This window comes from Megascapheus bottae, chromosome 3 (assembly GCF_031878675.1).
Source record: "Megascapheus bottae isolate mThoBot1 chromosome 3, mThoBot2.hap1, whole genome shotgun sequence".
NCBI lineage: Eukaryota > Metazoa > Chordata > Mammalia > Rodentia > Geomyidae > Megascapheus > Megascapheus bottae.
In genome coordinates, this window is record NC_143511.1 from 21421671 (window position 1) to 21439135 (window position 17465).

The 17465-nt window shown below is 34.6% G+C and overlaps 1 long non-coding RNA gene across 2 annotated transcripts; it reads left to right on the plus strand.

Moving 5' to 3' along the window:
- Positions 1 to 1100: 1100 nt before the first annotated feature.
- On the plus strand, positions 1101 to 17264 carry LOC150065046 (uncharacterized). Of its 2 annotated transcripts, none has more exons than XR_016534732.1 (3): positions 1101 to 1148; positions 13653 to 13741; positions 17162 to 17264. It is a non-coding gene; the product is annotated as an uncharacterized LOC150065046 (long non-coding RNA). The 2 variants fall into 2 exon arrangements; XR_016534733.1 differs by lacking the exon at positions 17162 to 17264 and adding an exon at positions 15480 to 15733.
- The last annotated feature ends 201 nt before the right edge of the window (positions 17265 to 17465 follow it).

Here is a 17465-nt window from a genome sequence, read left to right on the forward strand (position 1 = left end):
ATGTAATATGAATTTGTTCAGAAAAAAGGCAGCCCTCCCAACTCCTTTGTGAAATGATTGGCAGTATTCAAACAATAAACCTGTTTTGTGTGTTCATTCTTTTCATGTTTTTGAAATTGGGATCATTTCAATGTCAAAAAGAACTCATGCCTTACTGGGAAGATGAGTATGCAAAGACACAGTTGTCAGTGCCTGTCTGTGTGAACTTTAACATGTTAAAATGCACTGTTCATCTATTGGGCACATGAGAATGATTAGTTTTGTTAATATCATAAAAATAGGGACTTTCAAACCAGAATTTTGCTTTTACAGGTATAGATCATGTCTCCAAGTGAACTTCCTATGCAATAAAAGATACAAAACTTTAAACATTTTGGGGGTGGGGGAGGGTCATGGGACTTAAACTCTGCCTGGGCACTGTCCCTGAGCTCTTCAGCTCAAGGCTGCCACCCTATCCTTGAGCCAAGCCCCACTTTCCATTTTCTAGAGGTTAATTGAAGATAAGAGTCTCCGGTCCTTTTGTACTTTAAACCTTGATCCTCAGATCTCAGTGTCCTGAATAGCTAAGATTACAGGCGTGAGCCACCGTGCTTAGCAACTTTAAACATTTCTAAATGTAGTAAATACTACTTACCTATTAAAATATTTCATTTTTATAGACTATTCTATATTTCATCCCACAGTTTTTATTAGCATCAATTACTGGTTATGGGAGGGTATCCTGACTTTCTGTTGATGCATACAGTATACTTTGATATAAATTCTATCAAAAAATTTGGAAACATTCTGTCTCAACAAAAATACAGTTGAGAACCAAAGTGATGAGGAATTAACAAAATTGGTAGCACAGCCAAAACTCAAATCTGAATCATAAAATTTTACTAGATTTTAATATACTCTTCTATACCACAGTTAAAATGTACTACAAAATTTTACAAATCAAAAGCTGGTGGGTTACCCCTGTAATCATAGCTACTCAGGAGGCCGAGATCTGAGAATTACATTTCAAAACCAGCCTGAAGGAAAGTCTATGAGACTCATATCTCAAATAATCCACCAAAAATCTAGAACTAGAGCTGTGGCCCAAGTTCTAGATTCTAAGGGTGCTGAAAAAATGAAGAACCTCTTTGGATATATCACACTCATAAGTCAAACTTATTTCAGAAGTATTTGTATAGACTGGAGGCAAAGAGGCTTAAACTTAATTTATTTTACTATAGAAATAGAAACTTGGTTTTAAATTATACAGTCAAATGTGGGCTATAATCGGTTGTTACTGGTATTTAAGGAAATGTTCTCTTTTCCCTCAGAAGAAGAAAAGTACTTCTATTAAATTCCTGGGAATTTGAAATAAGAATCTGACTATAGCAATAATAATTTTTAAAATAATCCACAAATATCTCAGTCTACACCATTGCTTGACATGTCGACCCATTCTCAATTCAGTTGCTGAATGGGCACCTCCATGACTGCATTTTTGGATATTTTCTCTCTCTTTTTTATACTCATGCCTCTTGTGATTTTACTCATTTCTTTAGCTTTAATCATTTCTCTGTTATTCAGGATAAGGTACACTGTGATACAATAACAAATAGCCCCCATATCTCCTTGACCTAGAGATACATTGACTATTCCTCTATGTGTCTAGTTCTCTCTTTTCATTATGGTTACAGCCACCATTTTAATTTTAATTTATTTTTTAAAAGATTTTATTAACATTGGTCTTTTACATCGTATTTCAAATGTCAAGCTTAGCAAATAAGTATTCAAGAATGGGATCTCTATATGCAATCACTAGCACAGAAATTTTAGAACACAATTAAAATTAAGTTGAGAATTTGTATGTCATAGACACATATCAAAATATGTCATATAACATTCTGTCTTGAGTATATATACCATCATAGATTTTTATGTCTATGTAGTTATATTTATATCTCCAAGATCATGTCAAAGACCTTGAGTATTCAGTCATGGCTCATGTACTATTTGGATCTAATATCCACATATCAAGAAGACCAGGTGCATTTTGTTTCTTTGATGTTGGTTTATCTCACTAAATGTGCTTTGCTCTAATTTCATCCACTTCACAAAGAATGCCATTATTGTATCATGTCTGGTAGCTATGTAGAATTTAATTGTATATATGTACCACATTTTTTGTATCCATTCATCTGCAGTGGAACATCTGGGTTGTTTCTATTGCTTGGTTATTGTGAATAGTGCAGCAATGAACATGGCTGTGCAGATGTCCTTATCACATCTTGGGTTATGATGCTCAGGGTAGATGTCCAGGAGTGGTAAGGCAGGATAGTAGGGAAGGTCTATTTTCAGTTTTTTAAGAAAACTCCAAACAGCCTTCCAGAGTGGTTTAAACTCATTTACATTCCCACCAGCAGTGCAGTAGGGTTTCTCTTTCTTCATGACCCAGCCAGAATTTGTCTTTATTTGAATTTCAGAATATTGGCCATTCTGATTTGGGTATGTTTCTTTGCCATTTTAACCTCTTCTTTTGATAAATCTCTTCTTAGTTCCCTTGCCCATTTAGCAAGTGGTTTGTTGGGTTTTGGGGGGATTAGTTTCTTGAGTTCCCTGTAGATACTGGATATTAAACATTTGCCGGATTTATTATTAGTAAATACATTTTCCCACTTTGTTGGCTGTCTTTCTATTTTAGTAAAGAAACTTTTTAATTTTAGGTATTCCCATTTGTCGAATATATCTTCAAACTTCTGTGACCCTGGGACTCTGTTCAAGTTTTTATCTGTGCCTATGAGTTCCAGTATCTCTCCTACTCTGTCATGTAGCAGTTTCAGAATTTCAGGTCTGATATTGAGGTCTTTGATCCATTTTGAGTTTACGTTTGTGCATAGTGATAGGCCCTTTTTAATATTTAAATGCCAACGCCCAAAATTTAAATGCTAAAGACTTTGACTCCAAATTGGAGGAATGTGGAATCTTTAGAACTATAGGCCCTGCATCAAGAAATGAGACTATTGTGGACATACTATGAGTGGGTATCGGGAGTCTCCTACCTCAGTCTTTCTCTTGCTTTGTAACCATTGTGTGTGAGACAAACACCTTATTTACTCCTCTCTAGGTTGCCTGTCACTCTTTTCTACTTTTCCACCAGACCAAACTGACAAAGACAAGTGATCACAAGATGAAATCTCTGAAGTCATAATCTGAAGTGAAAGTTTCCTCTCTTCAGATTGCTTTCTCTTGGTTACCTAGTCATAGCAATGAAAAGATGATGAACACAGTTGTTGCTGACATATCACCCTTTACAAAAACCTTCTGCCTCTGCCCACTAAACAAGACAGCATTGCTCTTCCCTTCCTCTGCGACACTCTATGCCTTTAACATTTCTATTTTTGAATGCCAAGTAATATCAGTTTTATTTTTTAAAGAATAGTCAAAAGGAAAAAAGAGTTCCCGAAGACAAGAGAAAGGAAAAAACACCAAAACACCAACAAATGTAAATGCTGAATGTCATTTTGATTCAACTGGATAAAACACCCAATTCTTTGATTTTATAGTTTGTTGAGAGCAAATTTCTATCCAGGGAGAATCCCAGACACAGTACTTTGGTCCTGCTTTAAAATGACTTAATGCCCCACCTTTTTTTAAACCACAAATTTTATTAGCAGAACAGTCTTCTGTGTGTGTGTGTGTGTGTGTGTGTGTGTGTGTGTGTGTGTGTCTTATGGTTACCCTTTCATTCAACCCACAGTTTTCTGAGGTCCATTTCTCCTCAGTGCCCTGCTGGACGCCAATGCCTTGTCAATGAATAATTAAATGGGATTGGAAGTATTGTAAAGTTCCTTCTTAACAAATATTTTTTCCAAAAGGAGAACTTTTTTTTCTAATCAAATACAAGAGAATAAGAGGACAAGTTTTAATCACAGATACAGTGGTTTCCTCAAAGACTTAAACAGTACATTTTCAGAAAAAAAATCCAATTTGATTTGCATTCAAATTTCTATTCCCTTCAGCCTATACTGCATAAACTTCAGTTTGGATTAATGTGATCTCCTTTACATAAAAGGCTTCTTTTTTTACATAACACTTCAAAATTATCATGCTATTAATAACCTCAAAATATGTTGATGAGGATATGATGAGCACAAGAAACATTATATACAATTTGCAATAGATCTACATAGAGATTTTTGTAAATGAGGTAGTGTGAACTTTGAAGACAACCAGAAAAGCACTGGGGCTTCAAGGAGAGTACTTCAAAGTCTTAAAATTAAAGTTATCATCAGGTTCAGTAATTTTCAAGATTATTTAAACTATTCTGAATAATCACAGTATCACAGAGCCAAATAGAAATGGTTTTGAACAACTTAAGAGTAATGAGTTTAGGTCACATCTTAAAAGAACTTAACTTATTTTCTTTAACTAATCTATTAACCAGAAGGTTTACTATCAAGTAGGCCGGCCTGTTCAGGTTGTATTTACTATAAACATTTCATTATGGGTATAAGAATTACCAAGAATTAATAAAGCATACATAACAAAAAATTAAAACATGGTTTCTGAGTTACACACACTTGCACACACCTATGTACACATATACACACACAAAGTCACACACGTAACATATATGTTCATGATGTATTATTGCAGGAAATGTGTGTTTTCTTGAATTCCATATAATGTATGGAATCTATAAGCTTATTGGAAATACCTTGTTTAGGTGAGACACTGAAAAATTAAAAAGTGAACAACAGTGATATAATAAACATTGTTACCATTCATATACCATTGTTGTCTCTGTAGAATGGTAAAAGATACGAAGTTTCTGAATATATTGTAAAAATAGAATTTAATAAACTAACCCAGTCTATGATCCTTTAAATAAAAGTCTTAACTTTAAGATATCTCTTCTGGCTCTGTGTTTTATGCCTTTACCAGTATTAGTCCTTTTGGCATAAAATTAATAATAATGTCTTAGACTCATAACATTTAAGTTTCCTGTCCCAGATTTACCATTAACTAACTATGTGGATTCAAATAAATTACTTAAATATTGTGGTATTTTTATTTTGATATTGTGGTATTTTAAACTGCATGGTATATTACCTTTATAGTCTAGAAATTATATTGCTATTTCTTTCAAAGCGTTGTTACAATAAATAAATAACTTAATAGTGAAAAACACTCAGAAAAATTCATATCAACAAGTAACTTTGTAGCAAATGTGAATGGTTATTATTAAATTATAATTAAATTCAAGTAGTCAATTAATATAAAACATGATTTGGTTTCTTATTCTTTTTTATATTATGAGAAAGATGCAGATTTATAGAAACAAATTGAAATACACATTATGTGAAGTGTTTAGTTTCATTTTGTAATACCTTTTGTTTCTGTGACAGTATCTCTGCTTACAAATGTCAAACAACTTATTAATCTAGTCTAAATGTGTACATTGGAATAAACTGTAGAAAATAAAATCTCTCTAATTTTAAAATACATCAGCTGAGACTAGAAGTAGAAAGATTTGTATTAGGAAACCTTGAAGGGAAATTGGTTTTTGGAAGACCAAAATGGAACATTGTGACTTAGAAAAATGAATAAAAAGGAACCGTGTCTGTTCAGTGATCACAGATAGAGGTTTAAAATGCTATGTCTTTTAATAACTTTGTAAGTTACTGTACTTTTTGTGGGAAAATTACTAAAACCCACTGAACACTGTGTTACATAATTTGTGGTAATTACTTTGCCACAATTAATATATATTGACCATAGTTACCTCTTAGCTACAAATATTTCAATGTTTAAAATTATGAACCTGATGTATATAATATAGACTTATTGTCATATAGTAGAAATCAGAGTTTCTTAGATCTGCCTGCTTAAGTTGAATTGCAATCCTTAGATCTTAGCCTACTTAGTATTAAGGTTACAGATGTGATAAACAGCAATAGGCTTTGTGATTAACTTTGTACATATATGAAGTCACTTGTTACAGGACTTGTATGTTACTGGCAAGAGCAAGGATTCTTCTGACTATCTGGTATCCACAGTGTGTTTCTCTTTTCAACACTGGATCACAATGAATATTTTGTGTAACATATATCTAGCTCTTTGTTAAGAACAGAAATGTAGTTCTCTAGAAGTTAATACATAAGTGTTTTGTATTATAAATGTATGAATGGTTTTCAGTGCCTTTGAGTTTAAAACTCTACAAGTGAATGGTAATGTCTAGATCAACTAAACAATACCAAAATTACAATAGTTTCTGCATCAATTGGCCAGCTCTATCTCTATTCAGTGGCATCAGTCCAGGAGGAAGTATTTTCCTCTACACATAAGATAGAGGAATATGGTAGAAAACTTCATGGATTTCCAGTAATTTATTTACTGAAACACTGAAATGTATTGTTAATTAATTGAATCTCCAACATCAAAAGAGTAAAATGTCATTTGGAAAGAATTCCCATTGTGAAAATCTACCATTTTTTTAAGCAGACATCATGAGATTCCTTTTGGACATGTGAGTCAAAATACAAGATGAAGGCTTAGCAGTATAAACCTTTAATATTACACACACACACATGCACACGCACACACACACACACACACACACATTAACAATAGTCAATAAGTTGAAATTTAAAAATTCAGAAACCAATTTTAATGATTCTAGTATATATTAAGAATATTAAGAATATCTCAAATATTAAGAATAACTTACCCAAATGTACAGAAACAAGGACATACTAAAGCCACAAGCACAATGTTTATTGCAACACTATTTACCATAGCAAATATATGGAACCAACCCAGATTCCCCTCAGTAGATGATTGGATGATTGGCTAGAGCTCAAAGGACAAGGCATGTCTGTCGTTCATAGCTCTCCAAGTTTTAGTTCCCAGAGAACAAAAGCATGGAGTGTTAGTTCTAACGTTCCCTTCTCTGGTGAACAACAATTAGAGATGAAGTACATTTGAAATTCCTCTAAAAGATGTGTAATTATATGTATAGAATGCTAAGAATGTATTTTTTGAGTTTGCTAGAACTTTAATGTGCAAAGGTATTACTGATATAAAATCTTTCTTATTTTATTTTTTATTGTTGAGGTATACTGATCAAAATCTTACAGGGAAATTTAAGACTAGACAACTTATGGAATTAGAAAAATACATTGAAAACAAAGCACTGAATAATAAAATAATGCAACAAAGCATTGCACTGAAGTCTTGACAAACACACACACACACACACACACACACACACACACAATTGGAGAAAATTTCAGGGAAGATTTTATTCTAAAATTGGGTAGTGGGTGGCTGCATTATGAGTCCCAAAAAGAAGGATATATGTAGAGTATATGATCTTCAGTAGGTTTCCTCAAATAATTTAATATGTGTTCTACAGTATGAAGGATGTAGATGGACTAAAGTTTTGTCTCAAGCTAGAGTCTGAATGTCAAGGGTGAAGTTGACCAAACTACTAACTTTGAAGTTAATGCTGCACTGATAGTAGAAAGCAGGGTTAAATTTGTTTGGTTGATGTATTTTGGTGTTTGTACCAAGGATAAAATATAAGCATCAGAAGGTTAATGAGAAAGCAGAATTGTATTTTGTCCTCTATCAGTAAATCAAGTGCTGCATTCCTAGGGACTCTTGAGAATAACTAAGATTGAGATAATAGTCTTATAGGTGAGAAGACCACAGGAATGAGGACAGGAAATTCTGGATTACTCATGAGGTCTCAGGCATATTTTTCAGACCATAAACTTCATCACATTTCAGTAGCAAACTCATACAAAAAATATTCAGTGATTCAATATCAATGGGAAAAATGTTTTAAAATCTCTTTCTTAAACTTACAATATATACTTACCTTAGTCAACTCATATCTTATTCAATATTAGGAAATACTCTTGTAAAAACAATGTAACTTAGTTTAATCTATAAATTGCAATTTATTTCTTTGACTACAGAGGTTATGTGTGTGTGTGTTTGTGGGCATGCGTGCATGTGTGTGTGGGTGTGTGTGGGGGGGTGTGGATGTGTGCTGGTCCTGCAGTTTGAACTCAGGGCCTGGGTGCTGTCCTTTATTTTGTTTAAGGCTAGTGCTCTACCACTTGAGTCAGAGCTCCACTTTCAGCCATTTATTTATTTATTTATTGTTTTACTTTATTTGTTGTAAGAGTCTCCAAGACATTTTTTTGCCCAGGTTGGCTTAGAACCACAAACCTCAGATCTCAGGCTTCTAACTAGCGAGGATTTCAAGAGTGAACCACAGATACTCCACTGATTATAGACTTTTATACACTAATTAAGACTATGTATATATGTAACTTAGTCATATTATACATATATCATTATGTATGTATATATGTAACTTAGTCATATTATACATATATCATTATGTATGACTACATACATGCACTATATATGACTATACACATATGATACATACATTTGACTATATATACTATATGTAGATTAATATTCCCTTCCTCAACCTCCAAAAATATTGAAACACAATATTTTGCAAAAATCATACCATATTGTATGAACTATCATCATACTAACTCTAGTCATAAATACTGAAATATAAGTGATTTACTGAGATAATTATTGCTTAATTCTTCATATGACATATTATTGATGAAATTTTTTGCTTCCCTCCCTCCTTCCCTTCTGCCTGCATTCCTTCCTTCTTTCCTTTCTTTCTTCCTTCCATATTTCTTTCTTTCCTCCCTTCCTTCCTTCTTCCCCTCCCTTTATTTATTTTGGTTGTGTTAGCCATTAGATCACAGGACCTTACACACCAATGCAAATGAAATGACTCTAAGATATATCACCAGCCTCAACATTTCTATTTTTCAAATCTCAAAGATGGAGAGAGAGACATTTTTTTTCTTTTTTGCCTCTAACCAGAAGTGACACTTTCCTTCTATTCCTCCACATTCTCACTGGCAAGGAATTAGTGATAGGGTTCCAACTTAACAACGAGGGAGGCAATATAATCTTTCATTATGCTTGAGGAAAAGCCTTGGTGGTAGACAACATTGTCACTGGCACACATCGTACGTATTTTCATAACAGGAGTAAAAAAGAGGTAGTAGGCAGGGGCTCTCATGTTTGCATACTGATTGTCCATTGCCACTTTCCAGTATTTCTGCACAGGCACAAGATGCACCCATTGACGAGTATATATTAAATGTCTACTGAATGATAGACAGTAATCTAGGCATCAAAGACGCATTCCCAAATACGAAAGACAGAATCCTGCCCTCATGAATTGTAGAAACATTCCATGAATAAGAAATGGTTCATTTTCTAAATACTCATCATTTTCATCTGCAAAGCAGAGCTGGAGGAGAGTGGTTCCATATCTGTCATTGTGGTCAAAATATAGCATTTTAACTTTCACTTAGATCATAGACCTAACTGTTGGAATTAAATGAATATGTAAGGAACAGCTAAATTTATCTTTTAAATTCTTTTATTATATTTCACAGTGCTTCCATTTTTTGAAAAACTTTAAATAAACAGAAAAATCACAGTGATGTGATAAGCAAATACACAGGACTCATTTAAAATTTTAATTATTGTGCAATATTTATTTTATTTTCTACATAAATTGTGCTCTGAACATAGCAAAAGTTATGAACTTGGATTATTTACTTTCTGCATTTTAATATTTTCATATATATTTAAGATATATACATATGTTCACCAAAAGAATAGGAAATTATTATGAATTTTAAAATATATATAGACAGGTCACATACTCCTATATTTTAACTGAGTGTGTAGATTTACACATATATAGAGAGCAAAAAAGAAAATGAGTCAGGAAATCTCAGAGGAAAGAGATGAGTAAGATTCAGAATGGAAAAAAGTATGAGTCACTATTGTTGCCTTTGAATACGAAGATAAAAGTCAGAAAATGCATATGGCTTGTAAAAATTGAGCATGACCTGATAAACCTCCAACAAGGAATTTGAAGCAAACACATGGGATTAGATTTTGCTAGCAGCCTGAGTATATTAGGAAATTCATTCTTAATTTTTCTCTATAGCCTCCAGAAATGAATGCAGCTAATCTATAACTTGATTTTAGATTCATGAAACGTTAACCAGGGAAGCACTGAGCCTAGGCTTCAGTCTAAGGAAACCTCATGCTAAAAAATGAATGTCATTTACTTTTTATTTTTTGCCAGTTCTGGGCCTTGAACTCAGGGCCTGGGCTCTGTGCCAGATCCTCTCTAAACTCAAAGCTAGTGTTTTAACATTTGAGTTGCAGCGCCACTTCAGGCTTTTTCTATTTATGTGGTACTGAGGAATCCAACCCATGGCTTCATGAATCCTAAGCACTCTACCACTAAGCCATATATTTATGTGATCTGATGTTTTACTTCTTTACTACTGATACTGGGACATAAACCTTGTACTTATTGTTTTCATTCATGGGCTGTCACTCTAACATCTGAGCCTTGCTTCAAATCCCTCTGTTTTTATTATTTTTTTGTTTTTATTTATTTATTTATTTATTTATTTATTTATTGTAATTAATAAAAGAGTTACATGATATTTGCCAGATAGAAGGTGCATTAATTCACATATATTGATACCCTTTCACATGTCTTGGTACCCATTACCCTCCCCTCCACCCCCCCATCTTGGTTTTCCCCCCTTCCCTATCCAATTTCAAATAACCAAATACAAATAAATTCAATATATCAGATAACAAAATGAGATACTGTAACAATATGAGATAACCAAGGGACAGCAAAAGACATGAGAGATAACATAGTACATTTAGGACAACCATCATTCATTGTATGGCTTTTGTTTTTATATCCTGGAAGTCTTTTCAATTAGCTTCATACTATATGGCCTTATGTATCAAGATTTTGCTTTATTGCAGATCACTGCTAGTAGAGCCCAAGGTTTCTCTTGATTATGACAAGTGAGGGGAACCATTGAGCCTAATTTCCTTTGAGTCTGGCTTACTTCACTTAATATGATTTTTTCTAAGACTTTCCATTTCCTAACAAATGGGGTGATGTCGTTTTTTTCTGACAGCAACATAGAATTCCATTGTGCACAAATACCACAACTTGTTGATCCACTCATCAACTGAGGGACATCTAGGTTGGTTCCATATTTTTGCTATGGTGAATAATGCTGCAATGAACATTGTTGTGGTAGTGGATTTAGTAAGCCCTAGTTTCTGGATGGTTGGGTAAATGCCAAGTAGTGGAATTGCTGGGTCATAGGGGAGTTCTATGTTTAGCCTTTTGAGGCACTGCCATATTGCTTTCCATAGTGGTTGAACGAGTTTGCACTCCCACCAACAGTGTAGTAGTGATCCCTCCTGGCCACATCCCCTCCAGCATCTGTTATTCGTTTTCCTGATCCTAGCCATTCTAACTGAAGTGAGGTGGAATCTTAGAGTTGTTTTGATTTGCATTTCTTTTATGACCAGAGATGTTGAGCATTTCTTCATGTATCTATAAGCCATTTTTGTTTCTTCTTAGTAGTTTAAGTTCCGTTTTTTAGCTAAAACACTCCAAGCCTAGAAATAAAACATAATTTAATTCCTAGATGTTTTCCACTGTCCAAATACAACTGGTATCTTTATTTGTAAGAATAGATGTTTTTTGTTCTGCCTATATCTGAACATTTTGTTAATAGAATCAGACATATATGTTATGTTAGAGTTGGATTGTTTAATGCAATATTGTATGTGTGTGATGCACCATAATTATATGTGTAGCTCTACTTACTCAGTGTAATCACTCTGTAGGTTTATTAAATAAAGTAAGTAAATTTCATTGCTGTATCTCGTCTACTCATAATATACTTTGTTCCACCCCCTAGTCCTGGAGCTTGAACTCAGGTCTTAGACACTGTCTTTGAGCTTCTCAAAGCTTGCACTCTATCACTTCATTTCTAGACTATCATTCATTTCTACCTTTTTCAGAGAAAGAGGAAAACAAACAGCTTATTTGTTTGAGAACTGCATTTACTCTGTATCTATTGTCTATCACTGAATATTGATAAGAAAGAATGCTTGAAAAAGCCATTCAATGATCAGGAATGTAGAATGACTTACAGAATTAAGAGACAACAAGAATATTGCAGCATGCTAAAAAATGTAAAGCATACATAAGGTTTAGACTCACTCTATGACCTTTAAAAACCATGTAATAGCAAGATGTGTCTCTTGAAGGCAGCAGAACGATGGATCTTGCTTTTTGATCCAACTAGACAGTCTATGCCATTTAATTGGAGAGTTAAGTACATTGATATTGAGAGTTAGGATTGAAAAATATTTACTAGTTCCTGACATTTTTAAAAGCTTTCATTAAGGCCTGTGGGTTGACAGTTCTTGTGGTACTTAGATGGTATGAATTTTAGGTGCTATTTATTTGTCACTATTTCGTTTGTGTTGGTTTTTAATGTGTAGAACATCTTTGAGAATTTTTTGTAATGCTGATTTTGTTGCTACATAATATTGCAGCTTTTCCTTGTAATGGAATGTTGTATTTAATATGCTATGTTATCTCTCAGCTCTTTTGCTGTCCCTTGATTATCTCATATTGTTACAATATTTCACCTTGTTATCTGATATATTTTATATAACCTTAATTGGTTATTTGAAATAGGGTAGGGAAGGGGGGAAATCAAGATGAGCAGGGGGAGGGGAGGAGGGAAATGGGGACCATGACATGAGAAAGGGTATCAATAATTATGAAGTAATGTACCTTCTATCTGATGAATATAATGTAACCCTTCTATTAATTACAATTAAAATATATGAAATAGGTTATCTGTAATACGAAAAAAATCACCTAAATGCTTAAGTGTTCAAAACACATATAAGAAATGAATGTTCCATTACTAAAGTATAGGAAAATTACTAGAGATATATTTTTTTTATCAGGTTTTGGAGTTGAGAATTGAAAAAGATTCCAGAAGCAGTCATAAGGGCATGCCAATTTGGTACATTTTTCCTCTAAGAAATGAAATGACAAATTGATCTGAAAGAAGTATCCATAAGAAGCACTAAAAGTGAGAAAAAGCAGACTGATGAAAACCAGTGGAAAAAGCATCTTTCATTTGTTATGTAGTTTACTATATGTGTAATTTCATATGCAGTAATACTTGGTTTCAAATAAGAAAACCATGGTTTGTATTGCCTGCCTCTTTCTTAGTCATAGCAAGTAGAGTAGAAACCACTCTCTGAGTTTTAAACTACTCTTTTTTAATTTGTCAGTAAAGAGATATTTTATTCCTTTAGAGATGTAATGGTGACGTTGTTGACATAGATCAAAGTTTCTAAATCGCAACATGAGTAATAAAGTATCATCTTTTTTTTTTTTTTTGCCAGTCCTGGGCTTGAGCTCAGGGCCTGAGCACCGTCCTTGGCTTTTCTCAAGGCTAGAGCTCTACCACTTGAGCCTCAGCACCACTTCCAGCTTTTTTCTATGTATGTGGTACCGAGGAATTGAACCCGGGTCTTCATGCATGCTAGGCAAGCACTTTAACCACTAGGCCAAACTCCCGGCTCCATAAAGTATCATCTTATGTTTCTGTTTTATGTATTGTGAAAAGTTTAGCTCAAACTCTGGCATCTATCAATTTGATTTTATTAGACACTCTCTCCCACAGAACCTCTATACCCTGACAGGAAGAAAATTGGTGTTCTTGGAGAACTATTGACTTAAATGACAACTTTATAAAGAACATCAATGGACAAGGTATGCTTCCATATGCCTGTAATCCCAGCTATTATAGTTCCAGAATTAGGAGGAGGATGAATTCTAACACAGTGCAAGCAAAGTTGGCAAGAAACTATTTCTGAAATACTATATGAACAAAAAGGTAGGGATCGTGACTTAAGTGATAATGCAATTTCTCAGCATATGTGAGGCTATGGGTTCAAACACTAGGGGATGCACACACACACACACACACACACACACACACACACACGCACACATACAAAAGAAATTCTGGCACTGATACTGGCTCTTCCAGTATATTCTTCAGTTATTGCATTAAGTCTGAGTCTGTACTATTTTAGAACAATGAAGATATGTAGGAATCTGGAAGATTGTTTCACAGGAAAATATAATCTAGAATCCACAAGGAAAGGTCCTTGACAAGATGCATACATGTATGTGTGTGGGGGGAAATTACTAATAGGAATAAAGTTTATACTCAATAAAAGTTAATTTATGTTTTCTAGAAATCGGGGTCCACAGTACTGGGTGTGGTCTCAGCAACTGAAAATTCTCATGGAATTATGAAGTATATTTTCTTAGTTGCTCTGGGTGAACCAGTTTTGGTTAAAGAGTGCATCTATTCTTGAATTTGAAGAGAAAAGAGAACATGAAGTAGCAACCAAGTGCTTAATCCAAAGGGCCAGATCACTGCCTGCTGTTTCCTCTTGGAGTTATTCCAGATAATATGTGCACATTTTAATGATCTTGAATTTGACTAGCTTAAATAATTAAAGGCTGAAGCTAACATGGAAAAACTACTTTCCTAAAATGAACAATGCAAGCCTGTCATCTTTAAGAATGTTTGTAGTGATGGCATGCATACTTTCTTGTGGTTACATAATAGACTCATTCTTTGAATGGTGCTAAAGATTTAACACCAGAACGCCACATGGTACCTATTAGACTTTAGGAATTCCTTTTAGCTTATGTACAGGCCTAAGATAATAAAAGTTTACAAAAGATATCTCTTTTGTGCTATTTCCCGGTGTGCTATTCTTCTCTACAATGGTAAACAGAACACTAAATGAATTATAGCTATTAATTTCTTTCCAAAGGAATAACTCAGTAAGAAGACCTACATTGCTTTATTGACTGGGAGTTTAACTTTCTTCTTTATTCACACACCTGTTCTTACATTCCCTCATTTGTAAATGCTCATCAAAGAATTATCAAAACCATCTACACATTAAGAAATATATACTAATGAATCCTGATTCCTTCCCCTTTCTCCATCCTTTGACTTTTTCCCAAATAATTGATTTAAACTTTGTCTAATGAATGTGTAAGTCTATCTCTCAGAGACTTGTGCAATTATTCAGATATTGAGATTTTAGTAACTAGTTCTTAGCTTTTGAGTGAAGCAACCTTTAAACCAGGCATGATGCATTATATTGACATAATAAATGTGGACGTTAATTAAAGAGCAGCAGAATCCAGCAGAGAAGTTTGCCCTCCATCTGCTTGACCTCAGGTAATAACAATGTTCCATTAACCCAAACTGACAGATCTTTTCTAGGGTCGGTCTTCCTCTCCAAACGTGGGGCTGTCGGTATGTACCAGCGAATTGTGACGACACCCACAAGGAGCCTGATGGAGTGAAATTAACCACAGAGACATTTAGCGTTTTACTTTGCTTTTCATTTCATTTTTCTTTAGAAGGTCTGTGTTACGTATTCTTATCGCCATTCATGGTTTTTTCTTTTTCCCTTAGCTTCCAGTCCACTGATTGCCTTGTCTTAAGAGTCTTGGGTTTGGACAGCTATTTGCCCAAAGGAAAGGCTTAAAGCCATTTTCACCTGCACAGGAAGAAAAGAATCAAACCAATCAATATGAAATACAGCATCGCCATCTCTAGATTTCCTAGAGTCAAATTTGACTGCAGTACCATCCTAATCCTCACCACATTGCAAAACAAAAGGCATTTAGAGAATTTTCTAAGTAATAAATGAGTGAAGTGGGGGGAAATCTCATCCCTGGACAACACATAAATCTTTGAATCTGTTCATCTCCAATATGCATTTGTTAACCAAGGGAACTGTTTTCCTCCTCGGTCTCATTACAAATCAAACATCAAACGTTTTCCACGAGAGAAGCTGGTACCCAGGAGGCATTTGGGTTTGTCACAATGTACTACTCACAGCTTCTCTGAGAGCTGAGCCTGCTCTCCTGGTAGCTTTCAAGAACAGCCCAGTTGTTTGTGTAGATTCCTCTCCTCCCCTGGAATTGTGGGCTCCTCCATACTAAGTAGCATTCCCTCCAATTATCCAGGCTCATCAAATCTACAGCTGACCCTTATGACTTTAAAACAGACTCATTGTTTAGAGTCATTAATGTAAAATGATAAACGTGGAGGGAGGCTCATGAGAAAAAAAGGAACCCATGGTTCCTAAGAAAAGACAGTGACACACAGAGTTTGCTCAAAGGCTGTGTGTGTGTGTGTGTGTGTGTGTGTGTGTGTGTGTGTGTGTGTGTGTGTATGTGTATGTGTTTCATTTTTAACCTTTCCCGTTTTCTGAATGTTTTACCCCTGTATCTTTCCAATTATGTTATTTTCTGCTTTGGTCTAAGTTAGGATGGACCACAGACATTTTGTAGGTAGTAAGAATGACATTAATTTCTCCTCCATATCTTTGCTTGGACAGCAGATTCAAGAAGGCAGTATCTTTATCCAGTAGAGTCAGAGATGGCCAAGATCAGCCTGATAAATTTTGCAACTAGCCTCTGCCAGAATGAATCACAAATCGTTTACTGTGCTACAAACCTGTCTAACTTATTTTTTAATCAATTAAGTAACAGGGAAACAGCACTAGTGATTTAAGTCAGAACCTGTGTGCCATATTTACATCAACTTTGTCATGGAACTTCAGATTTACATGTCGTCTTCAATGTTTGATATTTCCTCATCTATCCTCTTCTCATTTCTACAGAAGTCAGAACATTGGTTTTATTGTGTGGAGGATAAAAGGAAACCTGTAAAATAGACACCCACCATGTATACTGTTCTATTTATGAGCTAATGTAGTAATTAGGAATCTTGAGCTTTGGGGGTGGAACTTGATATGTATTCAAGTCTTTCATCTTTGCCAAAGATCTGATTAAATCATCTGAGACTTTTTTTTTGGTGGGGAAGGGGTACTGAAGAGAAACATATCTTGAATCTGCATGAAATTCATTCTATATAACATATGAAATTAAAACATTCTTTTTGTTGCTGAAATTAGCCCTAGGACAGACAGCGCTTTTCCCCCTAGGTCTGGAGCTCTGATGTCAACAGGAACTAAAATATTCTTCCATCTATCTGGAGCTCTCCTGCTTATAAAAATTATACATATGGGGGCTTAGCAAATGAAAAAAGGAATTAGTGATGCTCTCTTATTTCCCTTCTTCCTACAGATGGTGATAAATTCAAATTCAGACTCCATTAAACCCGAGTGGAGCAGCCCAGCAGGTGGCTGTACTAATGGAAAATCCTGGCTATGGAATAATGGGAATTATAACCGACAGCTCTTCTACACCACAAAAAGGATGATGTATCCTTATTGACAGTGTCGCATTTGAGTCCAGAAGGCTGATCTGATAGTTCAGCCCTGGCACAAGGGAACCTAAGAGCCCCCTGGGTGTTTTCTTGGCCACACCACTGTAATTTTTGTCATCTGAACTATTACAAATCTTTTTTTTAACAAATCTCACATAAATT